Source organism: Pinus tabuliformis, chromosome J (genome assembly GCF_031772625.1).
Source record: "Pinus tabuliformis cultivar Carrire ecotype Pingquan chromosome J, CPIR1, whole genome shotgun sequence".
NCBI classification, from domain to species: domain Eukaryota; kingdom Viridiplantae; phylum Streptophyta; class Pinopsida; order Pinales; family Pinaceae; genus Pinus; species Pinus tabuliformis.
In genome coordinates this window covers 495,180,249-495,197,571 of record NC_142295.1, presented here as the reverse complement: position 1 = coordinate 495,197,571, position 17,323 = coordinate 495,180,249, and the positions used below count along the sequence as shown (strand labels likewise).

The following is a 17,323-nucleotide window of genomic DNA, read 5'->3' as shown; positions in this document are numbered from 1 at the left end:
CTTCTCTAGGACCTAGGTTCAGCAACAGATAAGCAAAGAAACACTAGGAGGCAGCGCAGACCTAAGAGGGGTTCACGTTGGGCCAGAAGGGCCCACGTAGAGTTGACGCAAAGCCAGAAGGGCTCACGCAGTCTTCCAGTGCAGAAATTCGAAATCTGATGGGGAGGTGAAGTTTCTGAGCCGGGAGGGCTGGAAACTGCTCCAAAGGGCAGACATTTCCCAGTTGGGATGACGTAGAGCCTGTTGAGGCTGACATAGGGCCTATGCAGGGCCAACGCAGAGATAGCCGGGGACAATTGGTTTAGCTACCGAAACAACCGGGAATTGTCAGGTAGAGTGAGGGTAATCTCACTAACTTTTTCTGCCAGTTTATTTTCTTTGTAACTGGATGTCCGGAAGGGCATCCAGAGTTGTATTAAAAAACTAATGCATAATAATATAAAACCCTCAGAGTTGCTGCACCGATTTTCCCACATTAGGTTTTTCTGAGGACATTTGTCCAAAAAATACGGTGTCACTTGTGTGGTTCTTTCTCTATTATTCTGTTCTTGTTTTGGGCAAATTAATTAATTAAGTGAAGGCTGCAGTTGTATTAGCTTCGATATTTGCTGTAGGAAGAAGTGGATAATTTGTTTCAGTCATTAACAAATAGGAGAAGTTTAATCAGTTGTTGCAGTAAGTAGATTTGGGTGGGATTCTCGAATTTTCACATGGTATCAGAGCTGCAGGTGGAACAAGGAGAGCAGTGCCAGAGAACCTAGTGTTGAGCAGAAGAGGGAGATCAGAAAGTTGCAGGAGGCAGCAGTTCTTGTTATGGAACCAACTTAGAAAAAGATAGAAAAGAAAGATCAACGCCTTAGAAACAAGCCTCTTCGAGGGGGCAACCTCCTTTACATTACACAAATGAACAATGCTTGGATGATACAAATGACAAGAACTCCTTTCTATATATAGGAGTCTAATGGGTCATAATATAATCAGAGCTGACATAACAATAATAATGTAAGGGCACAATAATAACAGTAGTGGGCTTCTATGGGGCACAATAATAACAATATGGGGACTACATGGGCACAACAATATAATAAGGGGGTTGTACTAATAACAGTAAGGGGTTACATTAGTAGTATAGGGACCTAACATGCCCCTCTCCTTCAAAAAGTGTTGTCCTCAATGCTTGAGTAGTTCTTGATGCTTTTGTATAATATTCTCATCCTTCCATGTGGAATCTTTAGCGGGTAAGTTCTTTCACTTGATGAGATGCTCTGAAATTGATCGATTTCGTAGCTGTTGACTTCTCGGTTTTGTGAATGCTTCAGGTTCCAATATGATTTTTCCTTCCTTGTCAAGTTTTGGCAATATTGTTGGAACTGGGATCTTCAGCAACTTTTGAATGAGTTCCCACCTTGCTTTGCCATTATTCCATTCATCCCTTGGTTTGTTTATCAAATTTGGTTGGATAATTATGCCAACCTCTGCAATTCAATTTCACTCCTTTGGGCATATGGATATCTATAAGGCCTGATGTTTGGAGGAACACTTCCTGGAATAAAATGAATAGCATGATCATGATCACGAATACGTGGGATACCTTTGGGAGTTTCAAATACCTTGGAATGATTGTCCAAGACTTTTTGGAGATCTGGAGAAATAGATGATTTCGATGTGGGAACCATTATCGAACATAATTGTGCAATTACGCCTCGTTGTTCTTTCTTTAGAAGCTTTGTCATTCTGTTAGAGTTGATTAACTTTCCTGGTTTCCCTGTGATACCCCTTAATTCAACTTACTTTCCTTTCGAAGAAAATTTCATGTAAAGTTCTTGAAAATTAAAAGCTATTGTACCCAAGGATTGTAGCCATTGGACTCCTAGTACAACATCAGTATCACCCATTGAAACAGAAAGCATTGGGCTATTCAATACATATTCTCCCATGGATATCTTGATATTATGGCACTTTCCAGAGAAATTTATGGTTCCTCCACTTACAACCGTCACTTGACACTCTGGTGCTGGATATAGGAAGCAATTCAATTCCTTGGCTATCTTACAATTAATAAAATTATGGGTACTGTTGTCGCGCAGATTGACACGACAACGCTCAGACCGGGGGCTGTCACTCTGATCCCCGGTCCCTCCGTTTAAGCCTGTCTCCCACGGCTAAGGGGGGTAGACCCTGAGGAAAGATGAAGGCCAACTGCCAAACAGTTGGGCCGGGAGACGAGATGCACTAAAAAGGCTTTATTGATTTTGATAGACCAGTGCCTTGTTAGATTTGGTGCCTAAATGATTACTTTCTAGGTGATATAAGAGCATAAATCATAAGCAGCAATCACCTATCAACCAATGATCAGAACGATGCTTCAAATATCCAGTGAAAACCTCAAAGCTCCTCGAATAACGATATCCGACACTAAGAGAAATAAATTGCTTTGGAGAACAGAGAAACCAGATACTTGCTTTGCTCAGATCTCAGCGTGAAAGATACAGCATAAATGAAAAAAAACTGAACTGGCAAAAAACAATTTTCCAAATTTTTTTTTTTTTTTTTTTAAACAAAAGTAAAACTAAAATCTAGAAATCTAATTAAAATCTAATCTAACAAAAGAAAACTAATTTTTTTTTTTTTTTTTTTTTAAATAAAAATATAGAAATCAAATCTAAAAATCTAAAATCCCTAAAACCTAATTCCTAAAAAAATTAAAATCCCTCTTTTTTTTTTTTTATGATTATGAAATAAAACTAAATTTACATCTAAAAACTAAAAAATAATTAAAATCTAAAAAAAAAAACAAATAAATGTTAAGATCTAAAACTAAAAGATCATCTAACTCTAAACTCTATGGAAACCTAGAATAAATCTAAAGTCTAAAACATATAAAAAAATAAAATCTAATTAAAAAAATCTAATTAAGATCTTAAACTAAGTAAAGAAAAGAAACTAAAAATGTGAAACGAAACCCCTCCTTTACCTTTTATTTTATTTTATTTTATTTTTTTTAAACTTATGTCATAACAAAACTTTAATCAAACCTAAAGAAAAATATAAAGTGGTATCCTAAATCTAACAATCGATATGGCAAACAAATCGAAAATTAAAGCAATGGTCACGTATGCATAAATTTAAAACACGCTAACCCTAAGACTACGCTAATGGCAGCAGATCGAACGTATTCGACAGCAGATCGAACGCTGAGCAATGAGCTTGACGGAGGAAAACGCGGACGGGAGCCAATCAAACGCATTCAAAACCACAACCAAAGCTGCGGACGAGATCCAGTAATGAGGACAAGAGAAAAAAAAATCAAATGCCACAGCCGCAAGCTAAAACCGTGAAATCTGGAAATGTGCAAATGCGGTTTGATTTCAGAATTCGTTCTCAACAAAAAACGGGTTGCACTGAATCCCTGTCAAACGAAATCCGCAAGGGGAGCTAAAGCTAGCACATGGAAACGGGAATCATACTCTGCTCCAACGCCAGAAAAGAGATACGCTGAAAGCTTTCACGCAACAGCAATCTGGGCAGGAAAAATAGAAACGTGATGGCAAGGCCAGCAATCGCAGTGCAAGGAGTAAACAAACAAAAAGATGCCCCAAAAAAACGAGAACGTGACCCTGGCTTTGAAAGAAAAATGCAATAAAGCCAAATACGTGATACAGTGATGGGATTAGATGCAAGAAATCGAAGAAATGATTAACGTTTATCCGTTTTCTGTGCGAGAATACAGAAGAAACGTGAACTAACACCGCCTGGCAAACAAAAACGACTTGTGGAGAAACGACGGCAGTGAATAATAGATTCAGCACAGCTGTGTACGCAAATATTCCTGAGCACAAAATCGTAAATGCATACATGCAGAAAAAGAGCAATCAAAATGATGAGCAGCGTCTAGGATTATGCTTTGCCATACAGAACTCAGGTCAAGACGATTTTACGCTGACGTTCCAACAAGAACTGGTTTGCAAGTGAACTGAAAGCGTACCTTATGAAATCGATTGAGAGATTACGTCAGTTTGCAGATATCTCACCCAGATTTGACAGTGTTCGTTTGTGCTAAAGGCATTATTAGATTCCCAGCTCTGATGACGGCTGTAGGCTGAGGGGCAGAACTATGATAATGCTTTGAACCCAGTACAAAATTTTGAATTTCTACCCGCTCCAGCAACCTTGAAAAATTCCTAGATCAGATACACCTGTAATCTGCAAAGATGAACACGAAATCTGGCGGACATACACAAAATTTTGCAGTAAAACCCTTGAAAATTCACCTAAAATCAAAATTTTACAGCTCTAAGATAGCCAGATTTAACCATGATTGCAGTAACATTTTCAATATGTCATAAATTTGAACTTTACTGTGAAAATAAAGAAAAATCTCTCATGTAAAAAAGAAAATGGACTTTAAATAATTAACCCAGGGCACAATCAGCTGGGCTCTGCAAAGAACAGCCTGTGGGAGTCGGCTGGTTCAGCCCAGAACTTCCCCAAACGCCCACAAATACCCTTCAGCTAAAGGTTTCCTGCGCACCTCAAGCAAACATCAGCAAAGAGGGCAAGAAATGCTGCTAGACTTCAAGAAATAATGGAGATACCTGCCATTATTCCAGAAACCCTACAACATTCAAACCCTAGCACGTGAGCAAGATACCTGTACTCACAATGCTCTAGAAAAACAACTATTTTAACCGTTGAAAACTGAAATATGCAGAAAAGCAAACATCTCACAGCAATTCCAGAGAGTAACACCAGCCAATTTGAACCCCAAAGTCTTTTTATTAATCAGAAATCAGTTTACAAGAGAGCTTTCAGTACAGACTCACAGATCAGATAAACCTGTAAAACGACCCCCTAAGACCCTATATAAAGGAAATGATCCCAACGGCTAGTTTTGGGTGATCCATGTAGAACTGATCTCGACCGTTGATGAGGATCAAGACATCTCTTGATCTCATCCGTCGATTTTATTTAAAAAGATATTTTGCATGTGTTCACAAAAAATATTATTATTTTATCATTTAGGGTTTTTGCTTTGTTTTATGAATTTTTTATTATTTTTTATTTTTTATTTTTATTATTTTTTATTTTTATTTTTTATTATTTATTTTTTTTTATTTTAGTATTTTATTTATTTTCTAAATGGATCATTTGAACTAAACCGTTGGAAACATCTCCTAGGACCTAGGACCTAGGACTCATGAGGGGATTTAAACATTTCTCAACCCTCAAGACACATTTCATCATGACTTTTACAATTTACATCTTAAGGGGACGAACCCACTTTAACATAGACCCTCATAAACCCCCCAGTACTGTGACACAACTATAATCTAGCAGATTAACACGCTAGGATTCTCCTAAAGTCCTAATAACAAAATGCATCCCGGCTTTGGGGTCGGGTTTGAAGGAAAACTCTGCCGATCGATGGATCGGTGAGACTAAAAACCTCCCGGGACGCAGATCATCATTAGAAAGTTAGGTCCACCTAGGCAACTTTACATACATGACTCTGATCTGCTTAGATTATTTACAATTCAAACATGCAGACTGGGTTTACAACAGGAAAGATCAAGCTGTCGATGACTGTAGGCTGGCATGGACACGTCGCTCAGGAGCTACCCTTCTCTGTCAACAGAAAGGAGGAGGACTGCATGGGTAGTTGACCAGTAGTGGTCAACATCTGGCTCTACTTGGGGACACGTTGCTGCACTGGCAGGAATGTGAGAATCCAGAATCTGCATCCATACAACACACAAATAAAAATAAGTAGCGTCCATTCCCAAATCATCATATGCATTAAGTACAGGAAAGATAAAAGCTCTTCATTTATTGACTAACTAATAACATGAAAAGTAAATCTAATCCTAAAAACAGAAATGAAATGCTGAAAAAAACAAGGAGTAGGGATAGAAATACAATACAAAAGATGCCCCATGGCATCAGATATCATCTCTGAAGAACAGCTTGAGCATTTGGCCGTTCGCTGGTAGATGAAGTGGTTCACCATCCAATCTGCTCAAGTGGAATGAGTTTGGTCCAGCTATGTCTCTAATGATGTACGGTCCCAGCCACAAGCTGTCAAACTTTTTATGCTTTCCTGGTTTTTCATTTTTGCGATCCCAAAGTAAAACCATATCTCCAACCTGCAAAGATCTAGATCTAGAGCATTTATCAAAGCTTTTCTTAATATTAGATTGATTTTTACATATAGTTTCAAAAGCTGTCCGACGAGTCTCATCTAATTCCACAATCTGATCTATCCTATTCTGAACAACATCTTTATCAGTGGAAAAATTTTGGAGAAGCTGATAGGCTGGTAATTTTAGGTGCACAGGTAAGGTAACATCCAAGCCATAAACCAATTCAAAGGGAGATTTACCAGTAGATTTCTTCTTAGTAATTCTGTCTGCCCACAAAGCATACTTGATTTTGCTGTCCCAAGACTTCTTGTTATCTCCTACTATTTTCTTGATAATGGTTATGAGATTTTTATTACTTGATTCAGCCAAACCATTACCCTGAGGATAGTAATTCGATGAATGAGATAAGACGATGCCATATTTGAAACAGAAAGATGTAAACTCTGAAGAACTAAAAGCCTTGGCATTGTCCGTAGTGATTTTAGCGGGGACACCAAATCTAGTAATGATGTTATTCTCAATGAAATCCATAATCACCCTTTCAGTGGCATTCTTAGCAGGAATGGCTTCTACCCATTTAGTGAAGTAATCAGTAGCAGTCAAAATCCAAGAGTAGCCATTGCTAGAATTTTCATGGAACTTGCCTATGAAGTCCAGACCCCAATGCTGAAAAGGTGCCTCTACAATAACAGGCTGTAGAGGAAGGGCAGCAAGCTTCTGTTTCCCAGTGAACAGTTGACAGGCTTGACACGATCTAACAAACTTGTGCACATCAGAAAAAATCGAAGGCCAATAATAGCCAGCTCTCAGGATTTTGTGGGCAGTAGTTCTAGCGGCATAATGACCACCACAAAATCCTGAATGAAATTCGGAGATTAATCTTTTGGACTCAACATCGTCAACACACCTAAGCACTATGCCCTCTGGATTTCTCCATCCAAGGCCATCCTTCATAAGGCAGTACTTAGTGGCTTTTAGTCTAAGAGCCCTTCTTCTATGAGCGACTAAGTGGTTAGGACATGCAAGATTTGTTAAGTAGTAAACTATGTCCTGATACCATTCATGCTCAGCTAACCTTCTTAATTCTGGTGAAGAAAGATCGTCAAGGAAGAACAAACCAAGAGTCTTTTCATTACTTTCAGTTAACATTTGAGCTAATCCTTGGCCTTTGATCAGCTTGGTGGGTCTAATTTCTAAATCATACTCCTGTATCTTAGTAACCCACCTAGCACGAGTCCCTAAGCAATCAGTTTGAGTTAATATGTCCTTAATAGCAGAATGTGGGACGAAAGCAATGATCTTAGAATAACCCACATAAGTTTTAAAATGCTTGAGAGACTTGACCAGGGCATAGGCTTGCTTCTCCATGGTATTGTACTTCAACTCAGAGTTTTGAAGTGCTCTACTCATGAAAGCAATAGGCTGCTCGTGACCCTCTCTATTCTTTTGAAGCAAAACACCGGCGATGGTATCTTCAGAAGCGAAAGAAAAAATCATGAAATCCTTGGAGTAATCAGGACTAACAAGGACAGGAGCCTTCGCGATAGCAGACTTGATTTCTTGGAAAGCCCTTTTGCCCTCTTCTTGCCAGACAAATTTCACATCCTTCTTCAGAAGACTTTGAATGGGCTTAGCTATTTCCGCATAATTCGGGATAAATCTTCTAATAAAATTTATCTTTCCAAGGAAAGACTGAAGGGACTTGAGGTTATGCGGGAGAGGAATCTTTTGAATTGCTTCAACACGTTCAGGATCGACCTTGACTCCTTCCTTAGAAATGATATGACCCAGAAGTTTCCCTTCAGTTACCCCAAAGACAGATTTAGCCGGATTCAAAGAGATTCCATATTCTCTGCATCTATCGAAAACTTTCCTAAGATGATCTATATGGGTGATACCATCTTTAGAGAAAACAGTAAGATCATCTTGGTATATTTCGATAATTTTCCCGATTAACCCTTTGAAGGCATAGTCCATGGCCCTCTGGAAAGTAGCTCCAGCGTTTGTTAACCCAAATGGCATTCTGATGTATTCAAAAGTGCCCCATGGTGTTGTGAACGTGGTCTTGTGTCGATCTTCCTTTTTAACCCAAACTTGATTATACCCAGAAAAACCATCTAGCAATGACATCATTCCAGACCCAGTTACTCTTTGCAACAAAGTTTCCATTTTTGGCAAAGGGTAATTATCCTTTTTGCACGCTAGATTAAGGTTTCTAAAATCGACACAAAGTCTTATTGTACCATTCTTCTTCCTGACAATCACCAAATTCGAACACCATGTCGAATGCCTAGTTTGAGCGATGATTCCTGCTGCAAGCATCTTCGCAAGCTCTTTTTGGACCAGGGGGGCTAACTTAGGATTAATCTGCCTAAGTTTCTGCCGAAAAGGTTTAGCATTTTCGTCTTTTAAGGGAATAGTATGCTCCATAATATCTTCCCTATAGCCCTTCAACTCATCATAGGAAAAAGCCAAAACATCTCGATATTCACGAAGTAAATCAATTAACTTTTTCCTTTCCTCCAGACTAGTACCTTTACCGATTTTAACCATTTTCGGATTTTCAAAAGTACCAATGTTAACTTCAAGGTACTCGCCTGGGTCCAACCTGTCTTCTTCTCTCAGCTTCGTGGCATCATGCCGATCAAAATGTTGCTCTAAGGCAACTACATTTCTGGGAGTAGGGTTTATGATATGTCCATGATCTAAAGAGCCATCCTCGCCAGAAACTATCCGGAAATCCTCAAACTCATCCAAACGATTGAGAAAACGAACGACTTGTTTTTCATCATTAAAAACTTGCCAATGCTCTGAGCTGTCTGGAACAGATGGTCTGAATATTATTTCCATTTTAATTTTATCGTTAATTAACTCGTCAGACAACTGGAAAGTGGTAGCAGCTACGGCCAGCTCATCTGCCAAACTATTTAGACCTCTAGGAATTGCTTCAAGGTTGAGGGCATCGAAGTGCTCCATAGTATCCCACACAGCATTTCGATAGTTTCTTAATCTCTGATTTCTACACGTGAATTTGTTCTTAAGCTGCATGATAACCAGATCGGAATCCCCCTTTATGCTAAGCAACTTAATCTTCAAGGCTTTGGCCAGTTCAAGGCCCAACAATATGGCTTCATACTCAGCGACATTGTTGGTTGCTTCAAATTCTAAACGATAGGCAAACTTGAATACGTGACCAAGGGGAGATTTAAGCACAACTCCCGCACCTTTACCATGACTAGAGGACGCACCATCAAAATACATATACCAGACTTCATCCTTAAGATCTTTAATCTCATCATCGGGAGGAATTATGAAATTGGACATGATAGCATAGTTCCCGATGTCAGATTTTTCTTTAATTATTTCGTTATGAGGCTTTTTAGGATTTTCAACATGAAATTTCCTCTCAGGCTCTCTATTTAGTCTAACGAAACCGTCACCGCTAGGAGAAGGAATCATAGCATATGACCAATTCATCTGAATGCTTCCCCCTAGATCAGAGGCCCACTTTCTGGATAACAGCATACCCCAAGCATCAGGTACATCAACGACAACAATATCCATAACAACCATGATGTCTGGGTAAACCGAAAGGTGAACTTGCAAATCCTTGATTAAACCATGAACTTCGATTTTCTTAGAATCCATGGCACATATATTATAGTAAGGTCTGGAAACTCTTAAGTTAAGCTGTTCCATAACCCTTTTGGTCATAACACAAGCAGATGCACTAGAATCCAGCATGCAGTTATTCAATTTATACCCATTGACTAACAACGTGATAAAGAAGGGTTGATGATCCTTGTTATCAGCATCTACGCTTTGCAGATAAATAGGAGCGTCATGATAGTCAACCTCACGAATCTTCTGTTGAGAAGCGTTGACTTGAGGACCCTGAATTGCTTTTAGTAATTTGTCCCTTTGGGAAGGGATCTTAGCGATCTCAGACACGGGAACCCAGATTTTAGCATTATTAAACCAACTCCCCAAATCGACATCTATTCCAGAATTCACACCAGGGTCTAAAGTTCGAGGGGGAATTTGATTCCCGCGCTGATCCTTATCCTTTCTCTGATATGTCAAACCCTTATCTCTAGCAATTTCCAGAATTTTCTCAGGAGAAGGTTTCTCACCATATAACCTAGCCAAAATGTCATCTTCGTCTTCAAGGTTATTTATACTAAAAGCAGATTGAGGATTCACAACATCATAGCTCCTTTCCTTAACCTCTATCCAATCATTCATGGGCAAAGGAAACTTGCTCCCTACCACGTTTATTTGCTCACCTGTCCCAATCATTCCATTATCGAAAAGTCTTCTGATAATGGGACAAGAGGATTCTTCGTGAAAATCAGCACAAGCACGACAGTAAGGAGGAGCATCATCCACCAGATTGGTAAGCGGATTAGGGGGCCTCTGCTCACTAGATTGACCCTTTCTTTGCCAGTTACTATTTCTGTTATTATTATTTCGAGGCTGAAAATTTTGCGGTTGCGCTCTTTCCATTTGAATTAACCTATTCTGCAAAGTGTTTATCTCCTTATTATGGTTGATTTCCATAGTTTCAATTTTTTGAAGCAATTTAAGAACAAGTTCATTTTCAGGCTCTTGGACTGCTTTTCCCTTAGGTTCCTTTAGTTTTGTAGCAGCCCTATCAAAACCTGGGATTTCAGACTTCCCAGAAGCTGCCTTGTCCTTTTCAAGTTCTACAACTAAGGCTTGGCTATCTCGATAATCAGTAAGTTTAGCACGCCTTAACTCGTAAGATGGCTCAGGACCAAAGGCGTCAATATAAAAATCTTGGAGAGTTTTATCTGAAGGTTTATAGTCTTGAGGCAATTCTCTAATAATACCATTAAACCTTCTATTAAATTCTTCAACAGTTTCGTCTTCTCTCTTTTTCATCAGAGTAAGAGCTCTTACAAGATGTCTTCCTTCTCTCTTATCTCCAAATTTTTCTCTAAATGCATTAATGAGTGATTGTAGAGAGTCAAAAGTATTAGGAGGTTTTTCTGTATACCAGTCATGAGCATCACCTCCTAAAGTCAAGACAAAAAGGGTCATCCTGACATCTTCATGATCAAAATCAGGAGATCTAGCATACTTAGCCATCCATATGTTGAAATCTCGCAGATGGGAGTTAACAGTAATGGCATTATCTCCATGAAAGCTAGGCAATTTGTCTATCCCAACAGATGGAATATCATTGGGGGCTCCAGGAATGTTAGAAAAATCACAAGGGGCAAACAGACTCATGGTGCTGCGCTTAACTTGACCTTTAAAGAGCAAATGAATATCGGAGAGGGCTTCTTGTCCAAGATTTCCAAGAAGTGTACGAGAAGCGAGTTTGTGTGATCGCACCCTATAAACCTTTTCAGGATCAGGAGTAGGATTGCACAGACTGCTCGGATGTCTTCTAGTGTACACTCTTGCAGATAATATAGGAAGTGGAGTCGCCACCTGAACAAGAAGCTAAGCACGGAAAAGCTTGAAAAACGAGGACCAAGGACAGAAAAACTCTTTCTCCGGCAACGGCGCCAAAAAATGTTGTCGCGCAGATTGACACGACAACGCTCAGACCGGGGCTGTCACTCTGATCCCCGGTCCCTCCGTTTAAGCCTGTCTCCCACGGCTAAGGGGGGTAGACCCTGAGGAAAGATGAAGGCCAACTGCCAAACAGTTGGGCCGGGAGACGAGATGCACTAAAAAGGCTTTATTGATTTTGATAGACCAGTGCCTTGTTAGATTTGGTGCCTAAATGATTACTTTCTAGGTGATATAAGAGCATAAATCATAAGCAGCAATCACCTATCAACCAATGATCAGAACGATGCTTCAAATATCCAGTGAAAACCTCAAAGCTCCTCGAATAACGATATCCGGCACTAAGAGAAATAAATTGCTTTGGAGAACAGAGAAACCAGATACTTGCTTTGCTCAGATCTCAGCGTGAAAGATACAGCATAAATGAAAAAAAAACTGAACTGGCAAAAAACAATTTTCCAAATTATTTTTTTTTTTTTTTTTTTAAACAAAAGTAAAACTAAAATCTAGAAATCTAATTAAAATCTAATCTAACAAAAGAAAACTAATTTTTTTTTTTTTTTTTTTAAATAAAAATATAGAAATCAAATCTAAAAATCTAAAATCCCTAAAACCTAATTCCTAAAAAAATTAAAATCCCTCTTTTTTTTTTTTTTATGATTATGAAATAAAACTAAATTTACATCTAAAAACTAAAAAATAATTAAAATCTAAAAAAAAAAACAAATAAATGTTAAGATCTAAAACTAAAAGATCATCTAACTCTAAACTCTATGGAAACCTAGAATAAATCTAAAGTCTAAAACATATAAAAAAATAAAATCTAATTAAAAAAATCTAATTAAGATCTTAAACTAAGTAAAGAAAAGAAACTAAAAATGTGAAACGAAACCCCTCCTTTACCTTTTATTTTTTTATTTTTTAAACTTATGTCATAACAAAACTTTAATCAAACCTAAAGAAAAATATAAAGTGGTATCCTAAATCTAACAATCGATATGGCAAACAAATCGAAAATTAAAGCAATGGTCACGTATGCATAAATTTAAAACACGCTAACCCTAAGACTACGCTAATGGCAGCAGATCGAACGTATTCGACAGCAGATCGAACGCTGAGCAATGAGCTTGACGGAGGAAAACGCGGACGGGAGCCAATCAAACGCATTCAAAACCACAACCAAAGCTGCGGACGAGATCCAGTAATGAGGACAAAAAAAATCAAATGCCACAGCCGCAAGCTAAAACCGTGAAATCATATGAAACTGGAAATGTGCATTGCGGTTTGATTTCAGAATTCGTTCTCAACAAAAAACGGGTTGCACTGAATCCCTGTCAAACGAAATCTGCAAGGGGAGCTACAGCCAGCACATGGAAACGGGAATCGTACTCTGCTCCAACGCCAAAAAAGAGATACGCTGAAGGCTTCACGCAACAGCAATCTGGGCAGGAAAAATAGAAACGTGATGGCAAGGCCAGCAATCGCAGTGCAAGGAGTAAACAAACAAAAAGATGCCCCAAAAAAACGAGAACGTGACCCTGGCTTTGAAAGAAAAATGCAATAAAGCCAAATACGTGATGCGGTGATGGGATTAGATGCAAGAAGTCGAAAAAATGGTTAACGTTTATCCCTTTTCTGTGCGAAAATACAGAAGAAACGTGAAGGCTAACACCGCCTGGCAAACAAAAACGACTTGTGGAAAAACGACGGCAGTGAATAATAGATTCAACGCAGCTGCATAAGCAATCTTCCTGAGCACAAAATCGTAAATGCATACACGCAGAAAAAGAGCAGTCAGAATGATGAGCAGCGTCTGGGATTATGCTTTGCCATACAGAACTCAGGTCAAGACGATTTTACGCTGACATTCCAACAAGAACTGGTTTGCAAGTGAACTGAAAGCGTACCTTATGAAATCGATTGAGAGATTACGTCAGTTTGCAGATATCTCACCCAGATTTGACAGTGTTTGTTTGTGCTAAAGGCATTATTAGATTCCCAGCTCTGATGACGGCTGTAGGCTGAGGGGCAGAACTATGATAATGCTTTGAACCCAGTACAAAATTTTGAATTTCTTCCCGCTCCAGCAACCTTGAAAAATTCCTAGATCAGATACACCTGTAATCTGCAAAGATGAAAACGAAATCTGGCGGACATACACAAAATTTTGCAGTAAAACCCTTGAAAATTCACCTAAAATCAAAATTTTACAGCTCTAAGATAGCCAGATTTAACCATGATTGCAGTAACATTTTCAATATGTCATAAATTTGAACTTTACTGTGAAAATAAAGAAAAATCTCTCATGTAAAAAAGAAAATGGACTTTAAATAATTAACCCAGGGCACAATCAGCTGGGCTCTGCAAAGAACAGCCTGTGGGAGTCGGCTGGTTCAGCCCAGAACTTCCCCAAACGCCCACAAATACCCTTCAGCTAAAGGTTTCCTGCGCACCTCAAGCAAACATCAGCAAAGAGGGCAAGAAATGCTGCTAGACTTCAAGAAATAATGGAGATACCTGCCATTATTCCAGAAACCCTACAACATTCAAACCCTAGCACGTGAGCAAGATACCTGTACTCACAATGCTCTAGAAAAACAGCTATTTTAACCGTTGAAAACTGAAATATGCAGAAAAGCAAACATCTCACAGCAATTCCAGAGAGTAACACCAGCCAATTTGAACCCCAAAGTCTTTTTATTAATCAGAAATCAGTTTACAAGAGAGCTTTCAGTACAGACTCACAGATCAGATAAACCTGTAAAACGACCCCTTAAGACCCTATATAAAGGAAATGATCCCAACGGCTAGTTTTGGGTGATCCATGTAGAACTGATCTCGACCGTTGATGAGGATCAAGACATCTCTTGATCTCATCCGTCGATTTTATTTAAAAAGATATTTTGCATGTGTTCACAAAAAATATTATTATTTTATCATTTAGGGTTTTTGCTTTGTTTTATGAATTTTTTATTATTTATTATTTATTATTTTTATTATTTATTATTTTTATTTTTTATTATATTTTTTTTTTATTTTAATATTTTATTTATTTTCTAAATGGATCATTTGAACTAAACCGTTGGAAACATCCCCTAGGACCTAGGACCTAGGACTCATGAGGGGATTTAAACATTTCTCAACCCTCAAGACACATTTCATCATGACTTTTACAATTTACATCTTAAGGGGACGAACCCACTTTAACATAGACCCTCATAAACCCCCCAGTACTGCGACACAACTATAATCTAGCAGATTAACACGCTAGGATTCTCCTAAAGTCCTAATAACAAAATGCATCCCGGCTTTGGGGTCGGGTTTGAAGGAAAACTCTGCCGATCGATGGATCGGTGAGACTAAAAACCTCCCGGGACGCAGATCATCATTAGAAAGTTAGGTCCACCTAGGCAACTTTACATACATGACTCTGATCTGCTTAGATTATTTACAATTCAAACATGCAGACTGGGTTTACAACAGGAAAGATCAAGCTGTCGATGACTGTAGGCTGGCATGGACACGTCGCTCAGGAGCTACCCTTCTCTGTCAACAGAAAGGAGGAGGACTGCATGGGTAGTTGACCAGTAGTGGTCAACAGGTACTACCCGAATCAATCAACACTATTACCTTTTTCTTCTTGATATGTCCTTCTATCTTTCTAGTTTGAGGAGTGGTAATTCCGACCAATGCATTACAAGATATGGTCGAATTCATTTCTTCTTTCTCTAGGGTTGGTTCCTGGTGAGTATCCTTTTCTTTTCATGTTTCTCGATACTTTTCTTCCTGATATTTCACTGCTCGAACCTTCTTCTTCTTGATATGTCTTTCTATCTTGAGAGTTTGAGGAGTGGTAATTCTTGCTATCACAATACAAGATATGGTCAGATTCATTTGTTCTTTCTCTAGGGTTGGTTCCCAGTGTATATCCTCTTCTTTTGATGTTTCTTGATCCTTTTCGTCATTAGGAGGCCTTTCTTGTAGCGGCTTTGTCCCACCTTCCTTCAAACCTTCCATGTCTTTCTTCAAATCTTCCATGCCTTTCTTCCAATATGCTTTCATACCATTGATATCAGCTTCCATGGCATAGATAAAACTATTTATCTTTTGCTTCTCTAGAATATCATTTACCCTTATATTCAATTTTTGAAAGTCCTCAATGTGCTCTGCCATTGAACCCTTTTGTTTGAGATTTATCAATTGGCTAAAGAAGGTGTTGCTCTTGGTATCCTCATAATGTGCTATCATTTCCTCCATAAAAATTAACCACGTGAGAAGTGGTTTATGAGAACAAATCCCTTTATACCATAAAAATTGATTCGGTTCTAAATATTTAGATGCAATACGTACCTTTTATAACAGTGGTACACCATGTAGATCAAAATATTTCTCCATCTATAGTATTCAATTTACCGGATCCTTGCCATCAAACTTCCTCATCTCGTTTTTTCTTGATTTTAGGAGCTCGATCTTGAAACGACTGTAACTCTGTAATTTCAGATCTTTAAGTTCTGAAATTTCGGCATGTAATAGTCCTCTGAGTCCTCTTTCTAACTCCGCAAGTCTGATTGCAATTGGATTTCCGAAGAAAGATTTATTCTCAATATCCCACGATGACCTAATTATAGACTAGTTCAGTAGAGTGAACTTGTACGACATGCCACATGTCACTATTTTAACCTTACGTTCTGAAAATTATACCCAAACAAAACACAGTCCGTCCTCTTTCTGTAACTTACAAAATTTCAATTTGATGCGTAGAGAGAAAGTTATGACGATTTTCCCAAGGTCAACTATTTAGGATGTAATTTAGGAGTCTGCAATAACCCTAACTTCCTCAGATCATATATCCGAAAATATAGCGAGCCAAGATCTGAAATTCGGACCCAAGTTTCAAACCGATTTCTTCTCAAATGGGTTTTCTTTTTAGCTTCTGAAACTTTGTAGCAAAAACGGTATAGCGAAAATTCTGTGATGACTTGTTTTAGATGAAATTCTGGAGCTTGCCCAAACCCTAACTTCCTCGGATCATATCTCCGAAAATATAGCGATACAAGATTTGAAATTCGAACCCGAGGTTCAGCGCGATTTCTTCTGAAATGGTTTTTTTTCGCTTCTGAAATATTGCTGAAAAAATTGATAGCGAAAATGCCACAATGACCTGTTTGGAGCAATGAAACCCTAGAATCCAAAGCTCTGATACCAAATGTTATGGAACCAGCGCAGAAAAAGATAGAAAAGAAAGATCAATGCCTTAGAAACAAGCCTCTTCGAGGGGGCAACCTCCTTTACATTACACAAATGAACAATTCTTGGATGATACAAATGACAAGACGTCCTTTCTATATATAGGAGTCTAATGGGTCATAATATAATCAGAGTTGACATAACAATAATAATGTAAGGGCACAATAATAACAATAGTGGACTTCTATGGGGCACAATAATAACAATATGGGGACTACATGGGCACAACAATATAATAAGGGGGTTGTACTAATAACAATAAGGGGTTACACTAGTAGTATAGGGACCTAACAGTTTGAAACCCCAGAGGGTTTGCGCAGTGCTAGCCGGAGGGCTGAAATTTCGAGGCAGTCTCTCTTCGAGTGAGTTGACGGAGAGAAGGGCTTCTAGAT

At 38.5% G+C, this 17,323-nt stretch overlaps 1 protein-coding gene across 1 annotated transcript in view; it reads left to right on the top strand.

Moving 5' to 3' along the window:
- LOC149227954 (uncharacterized) overlaps positions 1-17,323 on the top strand; it is a 354,504-nt gene that overhangs the window by 120,859 nt on the left and 216,322 nt on the right. The gene's annotated exons all lie outside the window — the stretch shown is intronic.